At 45.1% G+C, this 25,187-nt stretch overlaps 1 long non-coding RNA gene across 1 annotated transcript in view; it reads right to left on the bottom strand.

Moving 5' to 3' along the window:
* Positions 1-321: 321 nt before the first annotated feature.
* The window catches only part of LOC140487238 (uncharacterized), a 30,581-nt gene continuing 5,715 nt past the window's right edge, over positions 322-25,187 (bottom strand). Inside the window, exons 3-5 of the long non-coding RNA XR_011962832.1 lie at positions 24,132-24,218; positions 20,296-20,400; positions 322-1,348 (exon numbers count right to left, since the gene is read on the bottom strand). This is a non-coding gene — a long non-coding RNA (uncharacterized lncRNA). The remainder of the gene's footprint in view (positions 1,349-20,295; positions 20,401-24,131; positions 24,219-25,187) is intronic.

The raw sequence follows: 25,187 nt of genomic DNA on the forward strand, positions 1-25,187 counted from the left end.
ACTAAATGTTGTGATTCATCTAAATATTACTCTGTCCTTTGATCAAAGTGAATTTGTAATTGTTGTTCAGTTTATGAATTGTCAGATACTTGTTTTTATTTTTCCATTCACCTGTTCATTTTGACCGTAAGATTGAAATGCTTTGAAAATATTGGAGTTTATCATTTAAAAATAAGGTTTGCACATCTCTCACATATCTCATTTCTTGTATTATGATTCAAGAATGTTTTCTGGTGGAATTCAAGTAAATTCCAGACATTTGTTCACTTCAAATAAGCTCTTTAAGACCTAGTTATCAATCTGATGTTAATGTTTCAGCTGGTTACATTGACATTGATTAGGTACTCATTCAGAGAGATCAACTGACAATTATAAACTATTTGCAGGATTATTGAATTGAAAGAAAGATTCAGACGTGCAAACATTTTTTGGAAGGAATTGCTTTTTCATTCAAATGTGTAGGCTTTTCAAGAATTCTATATCGCCTTTCACTGGTTTTCTTGAAGAGAAATCAAATTTATAATGCATGTGAATTCAAATGTGTTCGTATTTTGAAATTTGCATTAGATTTAAGACAGTTCAATTTATTTTCTTTAATTTTATTTGCTGTGCAAAAAACTTTTACAACATTTTAAAGCCAACATTTAGAAACCTTGTGTTAAAGATAAATGTTAAATAAAATCCATCAAACCATCCCTCACTGAAAACTGTTGTGGAAGTGCAATCGCCTGGAGAATCCCTGCCCACTTCTTCCTATCCGGGCTCCATGACTATATACAGACCTGGGAGATAGCAGCAGGAGGAGACCATTCAGCCTTTCAATCCTGCACCACCATTCAATGGGAAACAGCTGACCATCCAGCTCAGTCTCCTGTTCCTGCTGTGTTCCAATCCCCTTTCATGGCTTTACCTCGAAGAACTATATCTAAGTCCTCCTTTGGTTTCACTGCCTTTTGTTCCAGTGGCGTTGCTGTGTAGGTGCAGGCAGAGGTAATGTGATGGTGCTGCCTCCTGGAGGATGCGCTCAGCCTCCCCCTTCATCCTGCAGTAACATCAACTGGGTTTCAGCAACTAGAGATAGAACCCATTTCCAGGATATGGGCATCACTGGCTCAGCCAGCATTTATTCCCCATCTCTCGTTACCCTTGAGAAGATGGTCGTGAGCTGCTGTCTTGAACCATTCACAGTCCATTTGGTGCAGATAGACCGACAATGCTGGGAGGGAGAGTGTTGCAGGATTTTGGCCCAGTGATTCTCCATCTTTGCTTCTTCAAATGCTGGTTAACTTAATCACGACCTGCACGTGATTTTGAGATTTCAGTCTGCAAATCTTCACCATCTAGCACCCTGTATAAAGGAATATGTACAGATTAGAAATTCAGAACAGACAATTCTAGTTTCTCTGGAATATCTTTTCCCCTTCCTTCCCCCAAAGCTGTAACCCTCCAGCCCACTTACTCTCTCCCACCATTTTGACTCTACTACCCCCTAATGTACACCCTCCCCATTCTCATGGAGTCACTGATAAACAGATCCATTCCACCACTTCCCGTCCCTGGTTAGAGTCTGCACCCTTTCTGGGTTCACTTCCTTTCCCTTCAGTTGCTGCAAGTCAATAATGTAACAGCAGAATGAAACAGACGGAAACAGAAAGGGAGGTGGCAGATCCTGGACAGAAGAGGAACCTTCAGTCTGTGAGAATGGGTCAGATCCTTCTTCATTCCCCATTAGGTGATTCCCAGCATTACAATGAATTGGGGATGGAGAGTGGCCCTACATGGGTGTAGTGACACTTTAACCCCCCCAACAGATCAATATTATAAGCAGATACATTCCTCCTCCAGCCAATCACAGTGTGAAATATTTTCCGCAAAGTATACTTACCCAAAGCACATTTCCAAAACCCACCCACATTCTGGACATGTACAGTGCCTGGTTTCCCCGCACACGTGTGGTCCCTGCCTCAGGGATTGTTGGAGTTGTAGTCCCCATGAAGCCACTGGAGCCCTGTCTCAGGAAAGTGAAAGAAAAGTGTGGACTGGATGGTGTTGTGTATAGTATCCCCATTCAGATACACAGAACATATGGACTGTCACTGGGTTTTACGGAGACATCTGCTTCCACAATCTGATTTTCTGATGTAAGGAATATAGATTCAGCCAACTGGGGTGTGGAGAGGTTAATAGGAGGAGCAGATTTTAAGCAGAGGTGGCTCAATGGTTAGCATTGATGACTCACAGCGTCAGGGACCTGGATTTGATTCCAGCCTTAAGCGACTGTGTGGAGTTTACATGTTCTCCCCGTATCTGTGCGGGTTTCCTCTGGGTGCTCCAGTTTCATCCCACAGTCCAAAGATGTACAGGTTAAGTAGATTGGCGATGCTAAATTGCCCACAGTATCCATGCGTGTGCAGGTTAAGCCATTAACCATGGGAAGTACAGGGAACGGGTGAGTCTGAATGGGATGCTCATTATAGGATTGGTGTGGACTCCATGGATGATTACCCTGTTTCTGCACGGTAGGGATTCTATTCTATACTCATGAAGAAGAATGTACCTATCTCAATGTGCTGTGAATCTGTGGAATTCCCTATTCAAAATGCGGTGGCTGCCAGGACAATGACCAAATTTACTGAAGAGATAGAGATGTTGATTTTGCAATGAGATGAAGGGTGAGAGAGAGCAGGTGGGAAAATCCAGCTGAGACCGAGGTGAGCTCAATCATCACCGTATTAAATGGTGGAGCTGGTTCGAAAGGCTGCATTGCCTCTCCTCTGCCCAGTGCTTATCTTCTGACGGTAATAACTGGAAAGCTGAATCCAAAACTCACCACCTTCACCAAAGGAGATTTTTTGACAAAGCAGGATAGTCAGGTGGATTAGCGTTCCAAACTTAGATAGTGAGGAAGCGTGTGGGAGATAATGATTTTGCAATTTTAAACTGAGGGGAGTTAAAAATCACACAACAACAGGTTCTTGTCCAACAGGTTTAATTGGATTGTGATGAAGGAGCAACGCTCTGAAAGCTAGTGTGTTACCAATTAAACCTTTTGGACTCTTACCTGGTGTTGTGAGATTTTTAAATTTATACACCCCAGTCCAACATTGGCATCTCCAAATCATGTAAACTGAGGGGAGACAGTGATTTATGGTTTTAGACTGTGTAGTACATTCACACCGTCCAGAATACTTTGTTTTGAATACCTATCTTGTACTTTATTACAAAGCCAAGGTCTCTGACGATGAAAACCAAAACACCCAGGTAACATCACCTCACCTCGTAATCTGATAAAAAGACTTGTCATTAATCTGGTTGAATTTAGAACACAGATGGAAAGCGGGAAGATTAAATCCCATCCCAAGATACTGTGCTTAAACAAAGGAGACTACAATAGGATGAGGCAGGAGTTGGCTAATGTAGACTGGGAGCAAAGAGTTTAGGTTGGGACAGTTGACAGCCAGTGGAGGAATATCAAAAATGTTTTCAAACTGCTCAGCAAAAGTATATATCAGTGAAAAGGAAGGACTGTAGGAAAAGGAGTAATCTGCCATGGACGACTAAGGAAATAAGGGAGTCTATCAAACTGAAATAGAAAGCATTCAAATTGGCAAAGACCAAGGAGAAACTAGGAGATTAGAATAACTTTAAAGATCAACAGAAACCTAGATGGGATTGGGGGAGAAAAGCAATAAGTAGCTATCCCCAGGGCCAGAATAGCAGTTTACCCTGCTAGAGGGGAACCTATTGTGTGAGGAACATATGGCCTCTGTAATTGTTGAAGCACTTAACTGTTACCATAGAGATAATCCTGATCAAGTTCAAAATCACAGCACACTCCAAAAGCTTGTACTTCCAAATAAACCTGTTGGACTATAACTTGGTGTTGTGTGGTTTTTAACTTTGCCCACCCCGCTCCAACACCGGCTCTTCCACATCAGAATCCTGGCAGACAGCCCCACTGCAACTGAAGTGCCTGTCAGATACTTGACTGAGCCACAGGCCTGTGGGGAAGGGGTATGTGGTTTAACCACAAAGTGCTGAGCTGAACTCGACTTTTTAACTGCCAATGCCATGGAGATAATACTGAGAGACAGCGTCCATTCAAAACCACAAAGGTATAAGAATGGGAGCCATACATCGGACAGGCTGGGAGTTACCTGATGCTTCCTGGAGGTGTTCTGCATGGACACTATCCAGGTAACTGCCATGTTTCATCAATAAAGACTCAAAGACGACCTCTCAGAGTTCTGTACCTGGTTATTCCTATCCAGCAGGGTTCAGGAATATGAGTACACAGCAGTCAGTCTTCACAGTGGAGAACACGAAGAACATGCCAGTAATTGATAAGGAGACGGAGGAAGGCAAGGACCAAGAAACAATCATTATCACGAAAGTGTTAGAGCTGGGTAAGCTAATGGAGCTAAAGGTAGACACGTCTCTTTGCCCTGATGGAATACATACCAGGGTGCTACCAGAGATAGCGGGAGAAATAGTAAATATACTTGGAATCAGAGTCCTACAGCAGAGGCAGGCACATTGGACCAAACTGGCCCATGCCGGCCAATATGTCCATCCACGCGAACCCCATTTCCCTGCACACTTGGCCCATCTGCTTCTGACCCTTTGCTATCCATGTAGTTGTCCAAATGTCTTTTACATGTTGTTAATGTACCCACCCCAACCACTTCCACTGGCAGCTCATTCCATATACATACCACCCTCTGTGTAAAACAGTTGCCCCTCAGGTTCCCTTTCAGAATTTCTCCTCTAACCTGAAACTGATGCCCTCCACTCCTTGATTTCCTGGGAAAACGACTGAGTGCATTCACCTTACTCAAGCCTGTCACAATATTATACACTTCCAGAAATAGATCTCCCCTCTGTTTCCTCGGCTCTAAACAAAAGAAAATCCTCGCTTGTCCAACCTCTCCCTCTAACTCAGACCCCTGAGCCCATTTCTTCTGCACTTTTTCCAGTTTAATAACTGAAACCTACACTCCATTCATCACATTTCCAGTGTCTCCCCACGGCACTGGAACCAACGTGACAACGCCAACGGATTACAAGCCATGATCGATAATTAACTCCTTTACAACAATCCCGTTTTCATAGTATTTTCCATGGTGCAGGTATCCTTGTGTCTTTCTGGTTGCATGGTTAATTAAAAACTTGTCCTCATACAAAACAAATCTGTAACTTAATTGTTCCTGGGAAATGTGACATGTATTTTCTGACTTTTAAAAACAAATGAAATCTCTCTCCACAGTCACCACACTAACATGGACTTGGCTGTGTCTCAGTCATGTTTCCAGTCACATTGAGATTTGAAATATTCGCCCACGGACAGAATATACACCTTTCCTTCCACATGAAAAGGTCAATGATATTCAGATCGCCACGGATCAAGTAACTATCAAAACGGAACATGAAATTCAATTTGAATTTCTCATCCACAAATCCGCCCTTTCAATACCCGACAACAGAGAAAACAATTCACCACTGTTAATACAGGATGGAAATTCATAAGACAATCATAGGATTAAATTGTAGTTTCTTTGTTCCCCCAAAGCTTTAATTCTCAGTCTCACAGTTTCTCTCTTCTGTGAACTGAAATCCAAACCAATCTCCTCACTCCTTTCCTCCACACCCAGTTCTAGTACTCTCTCCTCTCGTTGAATTCAGCTTCCTCGCTCCTGCCTGCAGGCTAAGAGCCAAAACAAAGGTGTGGCACGACGGCACTGCTGCCCCACAGCACTGGGATCCCAGGTTCGATTCCAGCCTTGGGTGACTGTCTGTGTGGAATTTGCATGTTCTCTCCGTGTCTGCGTGGGTTTCCTCCGGGCGCGCCAGTTTCCTCCCACAATCCAAAGATGCGTAGGTCAGGTGAATTAGCCATGCTAAATTGCCTAGAGTGTTAGGTGCATTAGTCAGAGGGAAATGCGTCTGGGTGGGCTACACTTCCGAGGGTCGGTGTGGACTGGCTGGGCTGAAGGGCCTGTTTCCACACTGCAGGAAATCTAATCTAATCAAATCAATGAATCTGACTGGGAGCCTCCTGGGTGTTGGTGAATCCTCCCCCCACCTTCCAGGGTTTCCTTCCTGGTCAGACCCACATTGATTTTTTTTTCCCAATCTGGAACCTCTTATCTATTTCCCCCACACCGACCCTCTGATGAGAGCCATCCTCCACACACTGGACAAATCATATCTGGTTGAACTAAAATGAACCAAATTAGAACTTTAATTGCAGGCCCACCTTTGTTCCTTTCCATAACATTCCTGAATCTTCACCCGAGTTCTGATAGCTTTCTGCAAAATGCTCCCCCACTGATATGCCGACCATTTGTCACGATACCAGGGCAGGGACTATTCCCCTGGATCCTGTTCTCAGAGGGAGGAAGGGAGGGAGCAGCCAGTGACAGATCAATCCCACACATCCACAGCCTCTCTCCCTGGCACTGACCCACCCTGCACATACGCCAACAATTGGCCAGCACTGCGCCCGTGCACTGGTCTCCCCTCCTACAGAGCCTGCTCCAGATCACACAGGTGCCTGGGTGATTGACAGCAGCTGCACCCAATAGAGTGGAGGGGGCGGGGCTGGAGGACTGGGACAATGGGATTGTGAACAGTGAATGAATGTGGAGGACACTGGGGGATGGACAGGTCAGTGAGGGACAGGAGCAGTGCAGCAGCAGGAGGGGATCCTGGACAAACTGAGCAATGGGAGAGTCTGACAGGAGAGAAACTACAGGAAGGTTCTGTTTAGAGGCTCAGGCAGGGACAGCTGGGAGACAGTATGGTCTGGTGGCTTGGGCAGGTTTACTAATCAGCCTCTTCAAAGATGCTGTTACCAAACTCTGAACCCGATTCTCTTGGTCCAGAGGTAAGGACACTACCACCATTTCTTGGTGGGCTAGTGGAAAGAAGGGAAGATTTTCTCAATCTCACTCACATGGAAACTCCATGAGCTCCTCCCACTTACTGTCTACGGTGGGGAAGGAGGAGACAGAGCAGATGCGAGGGGGTTGAGGGATATTGGGACTGCCTTTCCAAAGGAACTCATCTGTGTTGGTTTTATTAAGACGACTCAGTTCACAGTCACCAACACAAAGCTGGTGTATGGGAACTTTATCCAGAATATTAACAGCCATAACTGGGTGACGCAGACCCCAATGTACAGAGTTAAGTCCTGGATATTAATAACGGTTTTGTGTGTGAGAAATCACGTCTCATGAATTTGAGTCAATTTTCTTGAAGTAACAACAGAGAGGATTGATGAGGGCAAAGCGGTGGAAATGATCTACGTGGTTGTCAGTAAGGCATTCAACAAGCTTCCCCATGGGAGACTGGTCAGCAAGGTTAGATCTCATGGAGTACAGAGAGAACCAGCCATTTGGATACAAAAGTTCATCAAAGGTAGAAGACAGGAGGGTGGTGGTGGAAGTTTGCTTTTCAGATTGGAGACCTTGGGCGGCACGGTGGCACACTGGTTAGCACTGCTGCCTCACAGCGCCAGAAACCTGGGTTCAATTCCCACCTCAGGTGACTGACTGTGTGGAGTTTGCACATTGTCCCCGTGTCTGCGTGGGTTTCCTCCCACAGTCCAAAGATGTGCAGGTTAGGTGAATTGGCCATGCTCAGTTGCCCGTAGTGTTAGGTGCAGGGGTATATGTAAGGGAATGGGTCAGGGTGGGTGCGCTTCGGCGGGTCGGTGTGGACTTGTTTGGCCGAAGGGCCTGTTTACACACTAAGTAATCTAAAAAAAAACCAGTGGGGTGTCAAAAAGGATCGGTGCTGGATCCACTAATTTTCATAATTTATATAAATGATTTGGATGTGAATATAGGAAGTAATGTTAGTAAGAGGACACCAAAATTGGAGGTGTAGTGGACAGTGAAGAGGATAACCTCAGATTATAATGGGATCTTGATCAGATGGTTGAATGTGCTGAGGACTGGCAGATGGAGTTTAATTTAGATATATGTGAGGTGCTGCATTTTGGGAAAGCAAATATTAGCAGGATGGATACACTTAATGGTAAGGTCCTCGGGAGTGCTGCTGAACAAAAAGACCTTGGAGTGCAGGTTCATAGCTCCTTGAAAGTGGAGTAGCAGGTAGATAGGATAGTGAAGAAGGTGTTTAGTATGCTTTCCTTTAATGGTCAGAGCACTGAGTATAGGAGTTGGGAAGTCGTATTGCGGCTGTACAGGACATTGGTTAGGTCACGCTCAGAATATTGCGTGCAATTCTGGTCTCCTTCCTATCAAAACAATATTGTGAAACTTGAAAGGGGTCAGCAAAGTATTACAAGCATGCTGCCAGGGTTGGACGATTTGAGCTACAGGGAGAGGATGAATACATTGTTTTCCCTGGAGCGTCAGATGCTGATGGGTGACCTTATAGAGGTTTATAGAATCAGTAGGGGCATGGATAGGGTAAATACACACTGTGTTTTCCCTGCGGTGGGGAGGAGGTACAATGGGGGAGACAGAGAGGGAAGGGTGACCGTTATTTTGTAGATCTACAATACAACGCTGTTCCTGTTTTCTCCCCATCCCCTGCAATCCCACTGAAGGGCTCAGAACAAGTGCACAAACCCTGGAAAGTAGAGTTTCAGGGTGCTCAAGTGCTGAAGGCTGCATTTGGGACGCTGACCTTTATTGGTCTGTGCACTTATCAATAAATGGACCTGGGTTCAATTCCACTGTCCTGGATTCATGTCTGTGGCCACAGACACGCCTGTCTCTGACCCTGACTAGTGGATCTCCTGTCACTATAGCTCTGCCTTTCTCCCTCCTCCCATTCTGTGCAGCGGAGCTATCTGTAGTGTCATGAACCTGGCTGTTGCTGATTTCCCCTGAGTCCACCCCACCTGTTCCCCCCTTATAGAATCCCAAGCGGTACACAATATATGTTTGAAAAGGGGAACGATCAATGGGGTCCTTCCTGACCATTTACTTGATCTGATGGTCACCCATTCCCTTTCTGCCTGTGGCACCCTCACCTGCAGTGTGACTAACTCACTAAACGTACTGTCCATAACATTCTCAGTATTGCTCCACAGTGAGTTCACTCTCAGCTCCAGGTCTGAAAAACAGTTTCCCAGTAGCTGCAGATGGACACACTTGCTGCACACATAGCCGTCACAGACACTGGAAGTGTCCCTTATTTCCCACATTGTGCAAGAGGAGCACACCACTGGTCTAAGGGCTCCTGTCACAATGTCTCTCTAGTATCAGCTCGTTACTCCCATTAGGAGAATCTAAATGAGCTAGCAACCTTCCTTCTCTTCAGACATTTCTATTATAATCAAAACCCCTGATCTTTACTTAAGCTGACATTTTATACTATAAAATTTGTTTTTAAAAAAAAACTCAGCAGGTATTGCTTACAACTTTCCTGTTCCCATTGAGATCACGTGAATTTCTGAACGGCCTGAACTAAAACTGAAGCTGTGGTTCACCTTCTCCCTGTCTCCCCTTGCTCTGTTTACACCCAACTCCAGAACACTCTCATTGAGCCAAGCAGCCCTCACAGTGCAGCCCTGTCATTTTCATTGTCTGCTCACACCTACACTGCCCTCAGCCTCCTGTCCTGTTCCAATGCATCTCAATGGGAGCTCAGGACCAGCATCTCATCTTTCAATTCAGCCCTTTGTAATCCCAGAGTCAAAAAGGACTTCAGTAGTTTCTCGATGAACAGACAGTTGTCAGAAGCTGGAACATTCCACCCAAAATGGTGCTGCAATTTGAGTGCATAAGGAATTTTAATGAGAAGTTTGCAGGGAATTGAAAATGAGGAGTTTACAGATGAACATCATGAAGTGGGTGATTGGGTCTAAATCTGACAGTTCCTAAATCTGAGGAGGTATAATTTGGATAAATCTGTGCTCCCTTTCAGGCCAATGACACCTTGCACAGCTGCAGGGCCCAGAATTAAACACAAACCCCAAGGGTGATCCAACCACAAATTTGACTATTAGATTAGATTACTTACAGTGTGGATACAGGCCTTTCGGCCCAACAAGTCCACACCGCCCCGCCAAAGCGCAACCCTCCCATACCCCTACATTTACCCCTTACCTAACACTATGGGCAATTTAGCGTGGTCAATTTACCTGACCTGCACATCTTTGGACTGTGGGAGGAAACCCACGCCGACACGGGGAGAACATGCAAACTCCACACAGTCAGTCGCCCGAGACGGGAATTGAACCCAGGTCTCTGGCGCTGTGAGGCAGCAGTGCTAACCACTGTGCCACAGTGCCGCCCGTGCTTCTTTTTGCTTGAAGGAAACAAATACTTTCCCACAGGCAGAACAGACACACCTTTCTCCTTCCACAGTTAAATGTCAATGGTATTCAGATCCGGATGACCCTGCTGACGATAGAAAATTGCTTTTGAGATCCCTGTCTCAATTATTCTCAATTAATATCCTATAAAATGAATTCACAAAACAAAACTCACAGTCAGTGCAGGCTGAACAGTAAAGGCAACAATTTCTCTTGGTATGTGTTTGATGTGTAAATGCTCCGCTTTCAATCACCCCTCCCCCACCAAGGAAGAGGACATGTCCATGTGCCTCGCTGTACCTTGCCCCAAATAAAGATGGCGGCCATAACCCAGGACCTGAGGGCCACAGCCATTTTCCCATTTGCTGTAAACGTGGGACCAAGAGTTTCTAATTCAGGCCTAACTAGCTGTTCAGAGTGTAATCATGGGCGGCACGGTGGCACAGTGGTTAGCACTGCTGCCTCACAGCGCCAGAGACCTGGGTTCAATTCCTGCCTCAGGCGACCAACTGTGTGGAGTTTGCACGTCCTCCCCGTGTCTGCGTGGGTTTCCTCCGGATGCTCCGGTTTCCTCCCACAGTCCAAAGATGTGCAGGTCAGGTGAATTGGCCATGCTAAATTGCCCATATTGTTTGGTTAGGGGTATGGGTGGGTTGCGCTTCGGTGGGGCAGTGAGGACTTGTTGGGCCGAAGGGCCTGTTTCCACACTAAGTAATCTAATCTAATAAACCCTCCCCATTCCCATTTCCTCCTCCTGCGTTCACCAAGGGTCATTCTCGGCCCAGTGACCCTTCCTCAAAACCGATGGCAGCTGGGAAAATTAGAATCCCTACTGTGTGGAAACAGGCCATTCGGCCCAACAAGTCCACACCCACCCTCTGAAGAGTTTCTCAACCAAACCCATTCCCCGACCCTATCATTCTACATTTCTCCTGACTAATGCAACTAACCTATACATCCCTGAACACCACAAGAAATTTAGCTGGGCCAATTCACCTAACCTGCATACCTTTGGACTGCAGGAAATAGGGGTATAAAGAGTAGATAATAGGTGGGGACAGAGCCCAAAGAGAGACAGGAACATTTAGAAAGACAAAGGAGTGGATAACAATCTGGCTGGGAGGGTGCATAGCTGTTAATGGAGGGGACAGGAACCTGTGTCTGGCAACATCTCAGTGGAGGTACTGGAAATGGCAGCTGATGATCTACGTTCTGCTGCAAAACAGACCCCAAGCTTCCAGTTGCCTGTCACTTTAACACATGAGTTCTGTTCCGTGGCCAACATCTGTCTCATGCTTACTGCAGTGTTCCAGTGAAGTTTGATGCAAGCTGGCAGAACACTCTAGAACATACCAAAACGCCCCGTATTTCAAGGACTGCAATTTCCCCTCACGTGTGGTCAACAGTACTCTCCAGTGTATCTCCACCACTTCCCACACCTATGCCATTGAACTACACCTCTCCATCTGCAGCAAGGATAGAACCCCCTAGTCCTCACCTTCCACCCAGATACAACGCATCAGCATCCGCCATTTCCACCACCTACAAATCAGATCCCACCAGATAGATTTCCCTCTCCATTCCTTTCAGCATTCCACAGAGATGATTCCCTGGGAATTCCTAGTCAGATCCATCCACCCTCCACTCGCCAATGCAAGAGGTGTAAAACCTATGCCCACACATCCCCCTCACCCATAATGGATCCTTTCACATCCAGCAGAGAATTTCCAGCACGTCCAAACACCTCACCTATTATGGCCTTTGCTTTCGATGTGGTCTCCTCTCCACTGGGGAGTCAGGACACCAACCTCCGGAATGTTTCAGGGAACATTTCTGGGACACATGCACCAACCAACCCCACCATCCTGTGGCCGAATACGCCAACTTTCCCACCCACTCCGCCGAGGACATGCAAGTCCTGGGCCACCTCCACCACCAAATCCCAGCCACCCGACGCTTGGAGGAAGAAAACCACATCTTCCACATTGGGACCCTTTAACCACAGAATCAAGGTTTCCTCATCTCCCCTCCCTTACCTTATCCCAGATCCAATCCTCCAACTCGACAACACCCCCTTGAGCTGTCCCACCTGTTCAACTTCCTTTCCAATTATCCACTCCACCCTCTCTCCATTACCCTCCACCTACATCTAGCCTTCCTAGCTCCCTTCCCACCAACCCCACAAATCCCTCTTACTTATCTCTCAGCCATCTTACTACCCCCCTTCTCCATCCAATCCCGGCATTCCTGATCAAAGACTTATGCCCAAAACGTTGATTCTCTTGCTCCTGAGATGCTGCCTGACCTGCTGTGCTTTTCCAGCGCCACACATTAACGCAAGCTGGAAGAACAACACCTCATCTTCTACTTGAGGACCCTGCACCTCTCTAGCCCCAGTATCAAATTCAATTATTTTAGGTCCTGAACTCTCCAATGTCCTAGTGCCCTAGGCTCTTAACCCACATACCAGTCCTTGTTATCATATAGCCTGCCATTATACACTACCTATGGCTAGCCACTAACAGTGGCCATAAACAGTTATTCACCCTCCCCCAGCCAGATCGTTATCCACTCCTTTGTCCTACTACTCCCATCTTTCTTTGGACTCTTATCACCACCTATCATTTACTCCTTAACCCCAACTTTCTGCATATAAACAGACATTTCTTTTCAGTCACATCAGTTCTGAGGAAGGGTCAGCAGATCCAAAATGTTAATTCTGATTTCTCTTCACAGATGCTGCCAGACCTGCTGAGCTTTACCAGTACCTTTTGGCTGTTGTGAGAGATTTACAGCATCCGCAGTTCTTTTGGTTCTAATTTACCAGGAATTTCTAATTCAGGTCTCGCCGCCTAAAACCGTGTGTTTATAAACACTACCAGTCCATACAAACTCAATTTCTCTCCCAGTCTCTGCTGTCTCTCTCACTCCCTGAGTACAACCCCACCACAGTCACACTGCACCTGCACAGTTCATGGTCACGTGTTGGCCACTGGACCCACCCCTCCTTCACTCCCATTGGCTGGAGGATCACACCAACTCTCCTATGAAGCTGCCATCAACCACCCGGGCCCCATTGTGACACGAGTTGTTCACTCCTCCCAGGAGTATCGGAGGCTGAAGGGTGACCTTATAGAGGTTTATCAAATCATGAGGGGCATGGATAGGATAAATAGACAAGGTCTTTTCCCTGGGGTGGAGGAGTCCAGAACTAGAGGGCGTAGGTTTAATGTGAGAGGGGAAATATATAAAAGGGATCAGAGGGTCAAGTTTGTTCACAGCAGGTGGTGCGTGTATGGAATCTTCTGTCAGGGGAAGTGATGGAGGCTGGTACAATTATACCCATCCAAATGCCAAATGGTCTATGTATTGGAAGGGTGTAGTGGGATGTGTACCAAGTGTTGGCAAATGGGACGAAGTTAGGTTAGAATATCTGGTCAGCATGGACTAGTTTGACCAAAGGGGTTGTTTTCCTGTTGTACATCTCTATGGCTCTGCACTGGCATGACCTTCAACATTCAGTGAAAGGGGGCAGTATCACAGAGTAGAGGGACTGGGGGCTATTCAGCACATTGGGGCTGTACTCTCTCCCTCTGGAGATGGTGCCAGTCTGTCCCAATTCACCTCCCATTTGCCTGTAGTCCTCCAAATCCTTCCTTAAAAGAAGCTATAATTGCAAATTTGTTTTGACAATAATTACTGAATCTGCATCCAGCTGTCGTTCAAACTGATCCAGATGCTCAGAACTTACGGAATAAAATAGTGTGCACGTTTTTAACCTGCATTATTTGCCAATTACTTGAAAGTAGTTACTAAAAATTGTGACGTTAATAATTTCTCCCTCTGTCTCTCGAAATTAAATATCCTGGAAAGAAATCTGCTCCTGGTTGAAATCACTGCTTAACCTTCCGAGCTCCAAGGAGAATTATCTGACCTTCTGCTAACTCTCCACATAGAGAAACTTATATTAATTTTAATGTTTCAGTGCTATCAAGATGTACAGCACAGAAACCAACCATTCGGTCTAACTTGTCCATGCCGACCAGATATTCTAAATTAATCTCGTCCCATTTGACAGCACTTGGCCCATAACCTTCTAAACTTTTCCTAATCACTTACCCAAATCAGATGCCTTTTCAATGTTGCAATTGTACCAGCCACCACACTTTCTCTGGCAGCTCATTCCATACACATACCACGTTCAGCTTGAAAACATGCCCCTCAGATCGTTTATAAATTGTTTTCCTCACTCCTTAAGCCTGTGCCCCATAAATGTGGACTCACCTAACCTGGGAATAAGACCCTGGCTGTTCACCCTATCCATGTCCCTCACAATTGTATCAACCACTGAGGTCACCTCTCAGCATCCGATGTTCCAGGGAAAACAGCCCCAGCCTATTCAGCCTATCCCTATATAGCTGAAACCCTCAACCCTAGTAAGATCTTTGCACATCTTTTCTGAACCCTTTCAAGTTTCACAATATCATTCTGATAGTGGGGAAACCAGGACTGAAAGCAGAATTCCAGAAGTGGCTGAATCAACGTGCTGAACAGCCACAACTCCTATACTCAATCCACTAACCAGTAAAGGCAAGGATACTAAACACCTTCTTCACAACCCTGCCTATCTCTGATTCCACTTTCAAGGAGATATGAATCTGCACTCCAAGTTCTCTTTGTTCAGCAACACTCCCCAGGACCTTCCCATGAAGTGTATAAGTCCTGCCCTGATTTGATTTTCCACAACGGAGCACCTCACATTTTTCTGAATTAAACTACATCTGCCACTCCAAAGCCCATTTGTTTGAAGTCCCATTGTAATCTGAGGTAACCTTCTTCCCTGTCTACTGCACCTCCATTTTTGTATCTATGTAAAGTCACTGACCATACCTCCTCTATTCACAGAGAAAACATTTACATAAATGATGAAAAGCAGGGACCCAGCAACAATCCTTACAGCATATTGCTCATAGAACATAGAACATTAAAGCAAAGTACAGGCCCTTTGGCCCTCGATGTAGCGCCGACCTGTCATACCAATCTGAAGCCCATTTAACCAACACTATTCCATGTACATCCATATGCTTGTCCAATAACGACTTAAATGTACTTAAAGTTGGTGAATCTACTACCGTTGCAGGCACAGCATTCCATACCCTTACTACTCTTAGTAAAGAAATTACCTCTGACATCTGTCCTATATCTATCACCCCTCAATTTAAAGCTATGCCTCCTCGTGCTCGCTGTCACCATTCTTGGAAAAAAGCTCTCCCTGTCCACCCTATCTAACCCTCTGATTATCTTGTATGTCTCTATTAAGTCACGTATCAACCTTCTTCTCTCTAATGAAAACAGCCTCAAGTCCCTCAGCCTTTCCTCGTAAGACCTTCCCTCCATACCAGGCAACACCCTAGTAAATCTTGTCTGCACCCTTTCAAAGCTTCCACATCCTCCTTATAATGTGGGGAACAGAACTGCACATAATACTCCAAGTGCTGCCTCACTAGAGTCTTGTACAGCTGTAGCATACATAACCTCATGGTTCCGGAACTCAATCCCTCTATTAATAAAGACTAAAACACTGTATGCCTTGTAAACAACCCCGTCAACCTGGGTGGCAACTTTCAGGGATCTGTGTGTACCTGGACACTGAGGTCTCTCTGTTCATCTGCACTACCAAGAATCATACCATTAGCCCAGTACTTTCCATTCGAGTTACTCCAACCAAAGTGAATCACCTCACACTTGACCGCATTAAACTCCATTTGCCACCTCTCAGCCCAGCTCTGCAGCTTATCTAAGTCTCTCAGTAACGTACAATATCCTTCATCACTATCCTCAACTCCACCGACCTCAATGTTGTCTGCAAATTTACTAACCCACCCTTCTACGCCCTCATCCAGGTCATTTCTGAAAATGAGGAACAGCAGTGGATTCAACACCGACCCTTGTGGTACACTACTGGTAACTGGACTCCAGGATGAACATTTCCCATCAATCACCACTGTCTGCTTTCAGCAAGCCAATTACTGATCCAAACTGCTTTATCTCCCACAATCCCATCCTTCTGCATTTTGTACAATAGTCTACTGTGGGGAACCTTATCGAACGCCTTGCTGAAATCCATATACACCACATCAACCGGTTTACTCTCATCTACCTGTTTGGTCACCTTCTCAAAGAACTCAATAAGGTTTGTGAGGCACGACCTACCCTTCACAAAACCGTGCTGACTATTCCTAATCAAATTATTCTTTTCTGGATCCTAACTCTTATAACCTTTTCCAACACCTTACCAACAACTGAAGTAAGGCTCACTGGTCTATAATTACCAGGGCTGTCTCTACTCCCCCTCTTGAACAGGGAACCACATGTGCTATCCTCCACTCTTCTGGAACTATTCCTGTAGACAATGATGATTTAAAGATCAATGCCAAAGGCTCGGCAATCTCCTCCTTGGCTTCCCAGAGGAGCCTAGGATATGTCCACTGGGCCGGATGGGTTTTATCTATTTTTACACTCTGCAAGATTTCTAATACCGCTTCCTTATGAACCTCAATCCAACCCAGTCTAGTAGCCTGTATCTCAGTAATCTCAACAGCATTGGCGTTTTCTGAAGGGAATACTGTTGAAAAATATTCATTTAGTGCTTTCCCTATCTCTTCTGACTCCACACACATCTTCCCACTACTATCCTTGATTGGCCCTAATCTTATTTGTCATTCTTTTATTCCTTAAATACCTATAGAAAGCCTTAGGGTTTACCCTGATCCTATCCGCCAACAATTTCTCATGTCTCCTCCTGGCACTTCTGAGCTCTTTCTTTAGGACTTTCCTGGCTACCTTGTAACCCTCAAGCGCTCGAACTGAGCCTTCACATCTCATCCTAATATAAGCCGCCTTCTTCCTTTTGAAGAGAGATTCCATTTCCTTTGTAAACCACAGCTCCCGCACTCTACAGCTTCCTCCCTGCCTGACAGGTATATACTTATCTTGGACAAACAGGAGCTTTTCCTTGATCTTTGAGGGTCCCTATTCTCTGCCTGGTTACTCGTTTATCCTTAGTGTATTTCTGGAATTTCTGGATTCTCTGGGAACATATTTCCCAAAGCTCTGTCATGTCCCGTTTTTGCTATCCTGTTTTCCCTCCAGTATACTCCTACTGCCCCTATACTCCTCCAGGAATTCACACAAACACAGATGTCTGCACCTGCCGTATCCCTCCTTCATTTTCTTGACCAGACCCCTCAATTTCTCACGACAGGCAGCATTCCCTACACTACCTGTCAAGGCCTTAACAGGATCATACTGTCTGTGTACTCTCGTTGTCGCAGGCCTATGGACGCAATGGCAGATGAAGACAGAGAAGCAATCATTCTCAGTAAAGAGGTGGTGTTGGGAAAGGTAACAGCCTAAAGATAGATGGGTCGCCTGGCCGTGGTGGAATGCATCCCAGGGGACGTTAACAGAAGGTAAATAGCAAATGCCCTCGTGATAATTCACTAAAATTTGTTGGACTCTGGGACAGTTCTGACAGATTGGCAAGCTACAAATGTGATGCGAATATTTTAAAGTGGACCTGCTAGCGTAACTTCTTTGGTGGGGAAAATGCCCGATCTCTTAAGGAAGAAATAGTGAGCTATGTGGATAGCAATTATCTCATTGAGCAGACACAGCATCGATTCATGAAAGGTAGACGTCACGAAGATGAGTGGTAGAGCAACGTCTGCAGAGGCCACTGTAAGTCTGCACAGGGATACAGATAGGTTAAGTGAGGGGGTAAGGATCTGGCAGATGGAGGACAAGGTTGGGAAATGTGAAGTCATCCATTTTGGTCGGACTAACAGCTAACTGATGATGAAATGGTGAAAACATGTAACATGCTGCTGTACAGAGGGAGCTAGGTGTCCTTGTGCATGAATCACAGGAAGTTGGTTTGTAGGTACCGCAGGTAAATAAGGCAGTGAAGGGAATATTGTCCTTCATTGCTAGAGGGATAGTTAGGCTGCAGCTGTACAGGGTGCTGGGGAGGCCACACCTGGAGTACTGTGTACAAGTTTGGTCCCCTTACATTAGCAAGGATGTACTGGCACTGGAGGGAGTACAGAGGAGGTTCACTAGTTTCAGTCAGGATTTCAGAGGGTTGGTGTATGCGGAGGGATTGAGGAAACTGGTAGTATGCTCATTGGAATTTCAAAATATGGGAGGTTGGATGGGAAAAAAAATAAATTATGAACGGTGTAGATAAGATAGAAGCAGGGAGGTGATTTCCACTAGGGGTGGGTCAAACTAGGGAGCAGAGCATCAAAATAAGGGGGTATCAGATTTAGGACTGAGTTCAGGTTGGACCTCTTCAGCTAAATCTGTGAATCTGTGGAATTTGCTGCTGAGTGCAGCAATTTAGGTTAGCGACTTGACTATCTTAAGGTCAAAAGGTAGATTTGTGAACAGGAAAGGAACTAAGGATTATGGTGAGAGAACAGGAAAGTGGAGCTGAGGCCATGAAAAGCTCAGCCCTGATCTTATTGAATGGTAGAGCAGGCTTGAGGGGCCAGATGAAAGTTCTTGCCTTGTGCCATCAAAATTGGCCTTTGTCCAATTCAGAACCTTAACTTTTAGATCTGGTATATTATTTTCTGTAACTCTTTTAACACTAGTAGAATTATCAGAGACTCCCAACAGAGTGGACGCAGGTCATTCAGCCCATCACATTGATACTGACCTGGAGAGCCTCCTAACCTTCCACTGTAACATTGTATTTCCCAGGACCAGCCAACCTACACATCCCTGAACACTGTGGGCAATTCAGCCTGGATAATCCACCCAACCTGCACATTTTTGGACTATGGGAGGAAACCAGAGCGCCCGGACGAAATCCATACAGAAAACCCCAATAAGATGATCATCCCTTTCTTATTTCCCAGTTCCACCTAATAACTTCACTGGGCGTACTCCCAGGAATATCCTCCCTCAGCAAAAACATAATGCTATTCTGAATCAAAAATGTCACTCCCCTCCTCTCTTGTCCCCCTTTCTATTCTCCCTATAGCATCTATACCCTGGAACATTAAGCTGCCAGGCCTATCCATCCCTGAGTGATGCCTCTGTAATTGCTATAATATCCCAGTGCCATGTTCAAAACCATACCCTGAACTCATCTGCCTTCCCTGTCAGGCCTCTTGCATTGAAGTAAATGCAGTGTAACTGCTCAGTCCGACTTCATTCTGTGCCTTGCCCTTGCCTGCCTTGACTATTTGACTTCTGAACTGTACCAGCCTCAGACATACTTCTTTCCTCACTATCTTCTTGGGTTTATACCCACTCCCTCACTGGTTTAATGCCTCCCGAGTATCACCAGCAAGTCTCCCTGCCTAGATATTAGACACCTTCCAATTCAGGTACAATCCATCCTTCTTATGCAGGTCAACTCTACTCCAGGAGATCACAATGATCCAAAAAATGTGAATCCTTTTCCCCTGCACCAGCTCCTTAGCCACTCATTGAGCACCTCCTTCTCCTCTGTAATATGGACATTTTTCAAGTTGTCAGCATTTATTTCCCCACATTCTATATCTCCCATGTACTTCTTCACAGTAAACACTGATCCAAAATACTTGTTTCCTATCTTGCCCAATGCCTGCATCTCCACACAATGGCTGCCTTGCTGATCTTTGAGGGTCTCTATTTTCTTCCTAGTTAGCCTTTTGTTCCTCATGTATTTACAAAAGCCCTTTGGATTATCCTGAACCCTATGTGCCAAAGCTATCTCACGTCCATTTGTTGCCTCCTGATTTCCCTTTTAATTATACTCCTACAGCCTTTATACTCAAAAATTTTTTGGATTGGAATAAATGCAAAATATAACATCCTGACAAAACAAACGAGGGTAGGATTTACACTCAATAAAAGTAGGGCCTGAGAGACTGAGAGCTTCACGTCTCTGAAGTTTGTGTTACATGTAGACAGGGTGGTGAAGAAGGTGCTTTGCTTAACACACTTACCTTCATTGTTCAGACCTCTGAGTCCAGGAGTTGGGACGTTATGTTGAGGATGTACAGGACGTTGGGGAGGCCTCTTCTGGAATACTCTGTCCAGTTCTGGTTGTGCTGTTATAGGAAGGATATTATTAAATTGGAGCAGGTTCAGAAGAGATTTACCAGCATATTGTCATGAATGGAAGGATTGTGTTCAAAGGAGAGGCTGGATAGGCTGGGAATTTTTTTCACTGGCGTGCACGAGTTGAGGGGTGACCTTATTAGAGGCTTACAAAATCAGAAAGAGTGTAGCCGGGGGAGAGGGGGATTCAAAGCTCGGGTGCATTCATTTTGAGAAGAAATTAGAAAGATTTGAGAAAAGACATTAGTTTTAAAAAAAAATGTATACATCTGAAATGAACTTCCAGAGGAAGTGGTAGCTGTGAATACAATTACAATATTTAAAAGACCTTCAGATAAGTACGTAAATAGGAAATATTTGGAGAGATGTGGACCAAGTGGAGGCAGGTACAATTAGTTCAGTTTGGAATTATGGTCGGCATGGACTGGTTGGACCACAGGGCCTGTTTCCTTGCTGTATAACATTAGGACTCTAATCCTCACTAACTCTAAATTCCTCCATCCTCAACTCTCCCGATCACTGTCACCTCATCCAGCCTCACAACTCTTCCTTATTTATATAATTCCTCACCAGCCACAGAACGCTCCCTATCTCATGTCCTCCAGTTCCGCAAATCTCTGCGATATGTGCCTTTCTTTAGTTCCAGCCTTGAGGATGCCCTCATTCACTCCGATTGGTTGGAGGACAAAGTGGTACGACCTGGTCCTCCAGTACTGCCCTCTGCCCCCCATTGGCCTGCGCTGACATCAATCATCGGGGCCCATTGTGAGGTGAGTGGTGGGATCCTCCCTCTCTCTCCCCTGGGATGAGCTTCAACATTCACAGTCAATGGGACAGTATCACAGAGCACAGGGGCTGGGGCTATTCAACCCATTGGGGCTGTAACCTCTCCCTCTGAAGATGCTGAAAATCTGTCCCAATTCCCTTCCCATTTGCCCATAGACCCTCAAATCTTCCCTTAAAAAGTAAAATTCCAAATCTGTTTATGAATAACTACTGAGTCTGTGTCCAGCTGCCATTCAGACTGTTCCAGATACTCAGAACTTACTGAATAAAATAATGTTCACATATTCACATTATTTGCCAATTACCTGAAAATAGTTACTAAAATTATGACATTGTTAACAATTCCCCTCTCTCTGCAGATTAGATATCCTAGAAACAAATTTGCACCTGGTCAAAATCACTGCTTAACCTTCTCAGCTCCAAGGACAATTATCTGTGCTTCTGCTAGCTCTCCACAAAAGAGGAACACATCTTATTTTCATTTATTAGTGTCATAGAGATGTACAGCACAGAAACAGACCTTTGGTCCAATTGGTTGATGCCAACTAGAAATCCTCAACAAACGGAGCCCCATTTGCCAGTTATTGGTCCATATCATTGGAAACTCTTCCTATTCACGTACCCAATCGGATGCCTTTCAAATGTTGTAATTGTATCAGTCTCCATTACTTTATCTGGCAGCTCAGTCCACACATACACCACACACAGCTTGAAAACTTTGCCCCTAGGATCTGTTTTTAATCTTTGACATCTCAACTTAAGCCCATGTGATCTTATTTTGAACCCACCTAACTGGGGGGGGGGGGGGGGAGAAGACCCTGGCTGTTCACCTTATCCATGCCCTTCATGATTTTATAAATCTCCATGAAGTCACCTCTCAGTCTTTGACTCTCCAGGGAAATTAACCCTGGCCTATTCAGCCTCTCCCTGTAGCCCAAATCCTTCAACCCTAGCAAAGTCTTTGTAAATCTTGTCTGAACTCTTTCAAGATTCACAACATCCTTTCCAGAACAGGGAATTTCGAACTTAAAACATAATTCCTGAAATGGCTTAATCAATGACCTGTCCAACCACAATTTGACGTCCCAGCTTCTGTACTCAATGCATTGACCAATAAATATAAGCATACCAAACACCACCTTCACTAGTCTGCCTACCTGCGACTCTACTTTCAAGGAACAATGAACCTGCACTCCTTGGTCTCTATGTTCAGCAACATTCCCAAGGACTTTACCATTAAGTGTACAAGTCCTGCTCTGATTTGCCTTTCCAAATTCCAACAGCTTACATTTGTCTAAATTGAACCCAGTCTCCCAATCCTCGCTCCAATGGCCCATCTGGTCAAGATACTGTTGCATTCTGAACTAACCTTCTTCATTGTCCACTACACCTCCAATTTTGGTGTCTTCTGTAAACCCACTGACCATATCTCATATATTCACATCCAAGTCATTTATTTAAGGACCCAATATCCATTCGTGCAGGACAATGCTGCTCACAGGCCTCCAGTCCGCAAAGCAACCCTCCATCACCACCCTCTTCCTCCTACCTTCAAGCCAGTTTTGTATCCAAATGGCTAGTTCTCCCAACATTTCATGTTATCTAACCTTGCTAACCAGTCTGCTTTGTGGAACATCGTTCAGTGCCCATATAGACAACGTCCACAGTCTGCCTTCATCAATCATCTTTGTCACATCTTCAAAAAAACTCAATCAAGTTAGAGAGAGAGAATTTCCCACACACAAAGCCACGTTGACTATCACTAATCATTCCTCATCTTTCCAAATACATGTAAATCCTGTCCCTCAGAATCCCTTCCAACAATTTACCTACCACTGACGTTAGGTTGACTGTTCTCTTGTTCCCTGGCCTTTCCTTACCACCTTTTTAAAATAATGGCACCCATCTTCCAGCACCTCACCTGTCACAAACAATGATATAAATACCTCAGGAAGGGGCACTGCCATCACCTTCCTAGCTTTCCACAAATTTCTGGGATACACCTGATCAGGTCCCAGGGATTTATCCACCTTGCCACTGTTTAAGACATCCAGTACTTCCTCCTCTGTAACATAGACACTTTTCAAGTTATCACTATTTATTTCTCCAAACTCTCCAGAATAGAATAGCATAGTATTTCTCCCACCTCCTGTTGTTCCATAGATGGCCTTGTTGATCGTTAAGGGGTCCTATTCTGTGTCTGGTTATTTTATCCTTAAAGTATTTGTAGAATCTCTTTGGATTCTCCTTAAACTATTTCCTAGAGATATTCCAAGTCCCCTTTTTGCTCTCCTGATTACCCTCACGTATATTCCTGTAAAAACGTGATCCTGTACTACCAATTCCGCCGCCTCTGCCATATCTGCTCCCAGGAGAAGCAATTCCACTCCAGGACATCCCAGAAAGGTTTCCTCTTTCAAGGACCGCATTTCCCTCCCACTTGATCAACAATGCACTCCAACGCATATCCTCCACTTCTTGTACCTCCGTCTTCCCCCCACCCATCCAACAACAATAAGAATATAATCCCCCACTCCTCACCTGCCACCCACTAATCTCCAGTAACCTCTGCTATGTCCGCTACCTACAGTCTGACCCCACCACCAGGGATATATCTCCCTCCCCAGCCCTTTCTATCTTCCACAGAGACCATGGGATCTTTGGTGCTGATGTGCTGCCCCACGGATACCTCAGTCACTCACCCTGCCAAATGGCCGAGTGAGATTATCACTAGATGGATAATCCAGACACCCTGATAACGTTCTGGGGCCCAGGGTTTGTATCCAGTCACGGCAGTCAGTGGAATGTGAATTCAATAATAATTTGGAATTAAGAATCTATTAAAGACCATGAATCCACTGTTGATTATTGCAAAAAAAAAAAAGCCTCATCAGATTCACTAATACCCGTCAGGGTAGGAATCTGCCATCCTTACCTGGTCTGGCCTACATGAGACTCCAGACCCACAGCAATGTGGTTGACTCTTTACTGTCCTTTGGGCCCAGGCAGTGATACCCTCATCCTGTGAATGAATAACAAAGAAGGTCAAGTCTTGTACACAACCATACTGTCCTTACAGATAAGTGATCTCTTAGTAAATTTGCTTTTCAAATCCCTGCTGACTACTGGGGAAGGGGGTCAACATTACCATCCCAATAAGGAGATCATCCCTTTCTTATTTCTCAGTTCCAACTGTATAACCTGCCTGGATGTACTCCCAGGAATACCCTCTTGAAGCCCAGTTGTAATGTTATCCCTAATCAAAAATACCACTCCCCCTGCTCTGTTGCCCCCTTTCTATCTTTGCTATAGCATCTATACACTGGAACATTAAGCTGCTGGTTCTATCCATCATTAAGTCATGCCTCTGTAATTGCTATAATACCCCAGTGCGATGTTCAAAACCATACCCTGAGCTCCTCTGCCCGACCTATCGGGCCTCCTGCATTGAAATAAATGCAGAGTAACTGCTCATTCTGTGCCTTGCCCTTGTCTGCCTTGACTGTTTGACGTCTGAACTGCACCAGAGTCAGACTGAGCTCTTCCCTCACTCTCTCTCTCTCTGGGTTTACTCCCATTTCTTCACTGGTTTAATGCCTCCTGAATAGAGCTAGCAACTGTTCCCTTCCAGTGCCAGTACAATCCATCCTTCTGATGGAGGGCAATTCTACCCCACAAGAGATTCCAATGATCCAATAATGTGAACTCTTCTATTCCTGTCATTGACAGCAATAAACAACTGCCTCCCCTCAAAATGTATATTCTCCCCTTTAAGAATATTCTGCTCCCTCTCTAAGACATCCTTATACAAAAATTACACATTCGAATAATAAACCTTACACTCATCAGGTCATCATAAAAGGATTACATGACACATTGAAGGTTTGGGGAGACCTTTTGAGAGGATGCGATGATTCAAAGGAGAATTTTTAAGCAGCAAATGGGATTGATCTGGAACACAATACTCACACACACAATGTGAATATCCAGA

Source organism: Chiloscyllium punctatum, chromosome 16 (genome assembly GCF_047496795.1).
Source record: "Chiloscyllium punctatum isolate Juve2018m chromosome 16, sChiPun1.3, whole genome shotgun sequence".
Taxonomy (NCBI): domain Eukaryota; kingdom Metazoa; phylum Chordata; class Chondrichthyes; order Orectolobiformes; family Hemiscylliidae; genus Chiloscyllium; species Chiloscyllium punctatum.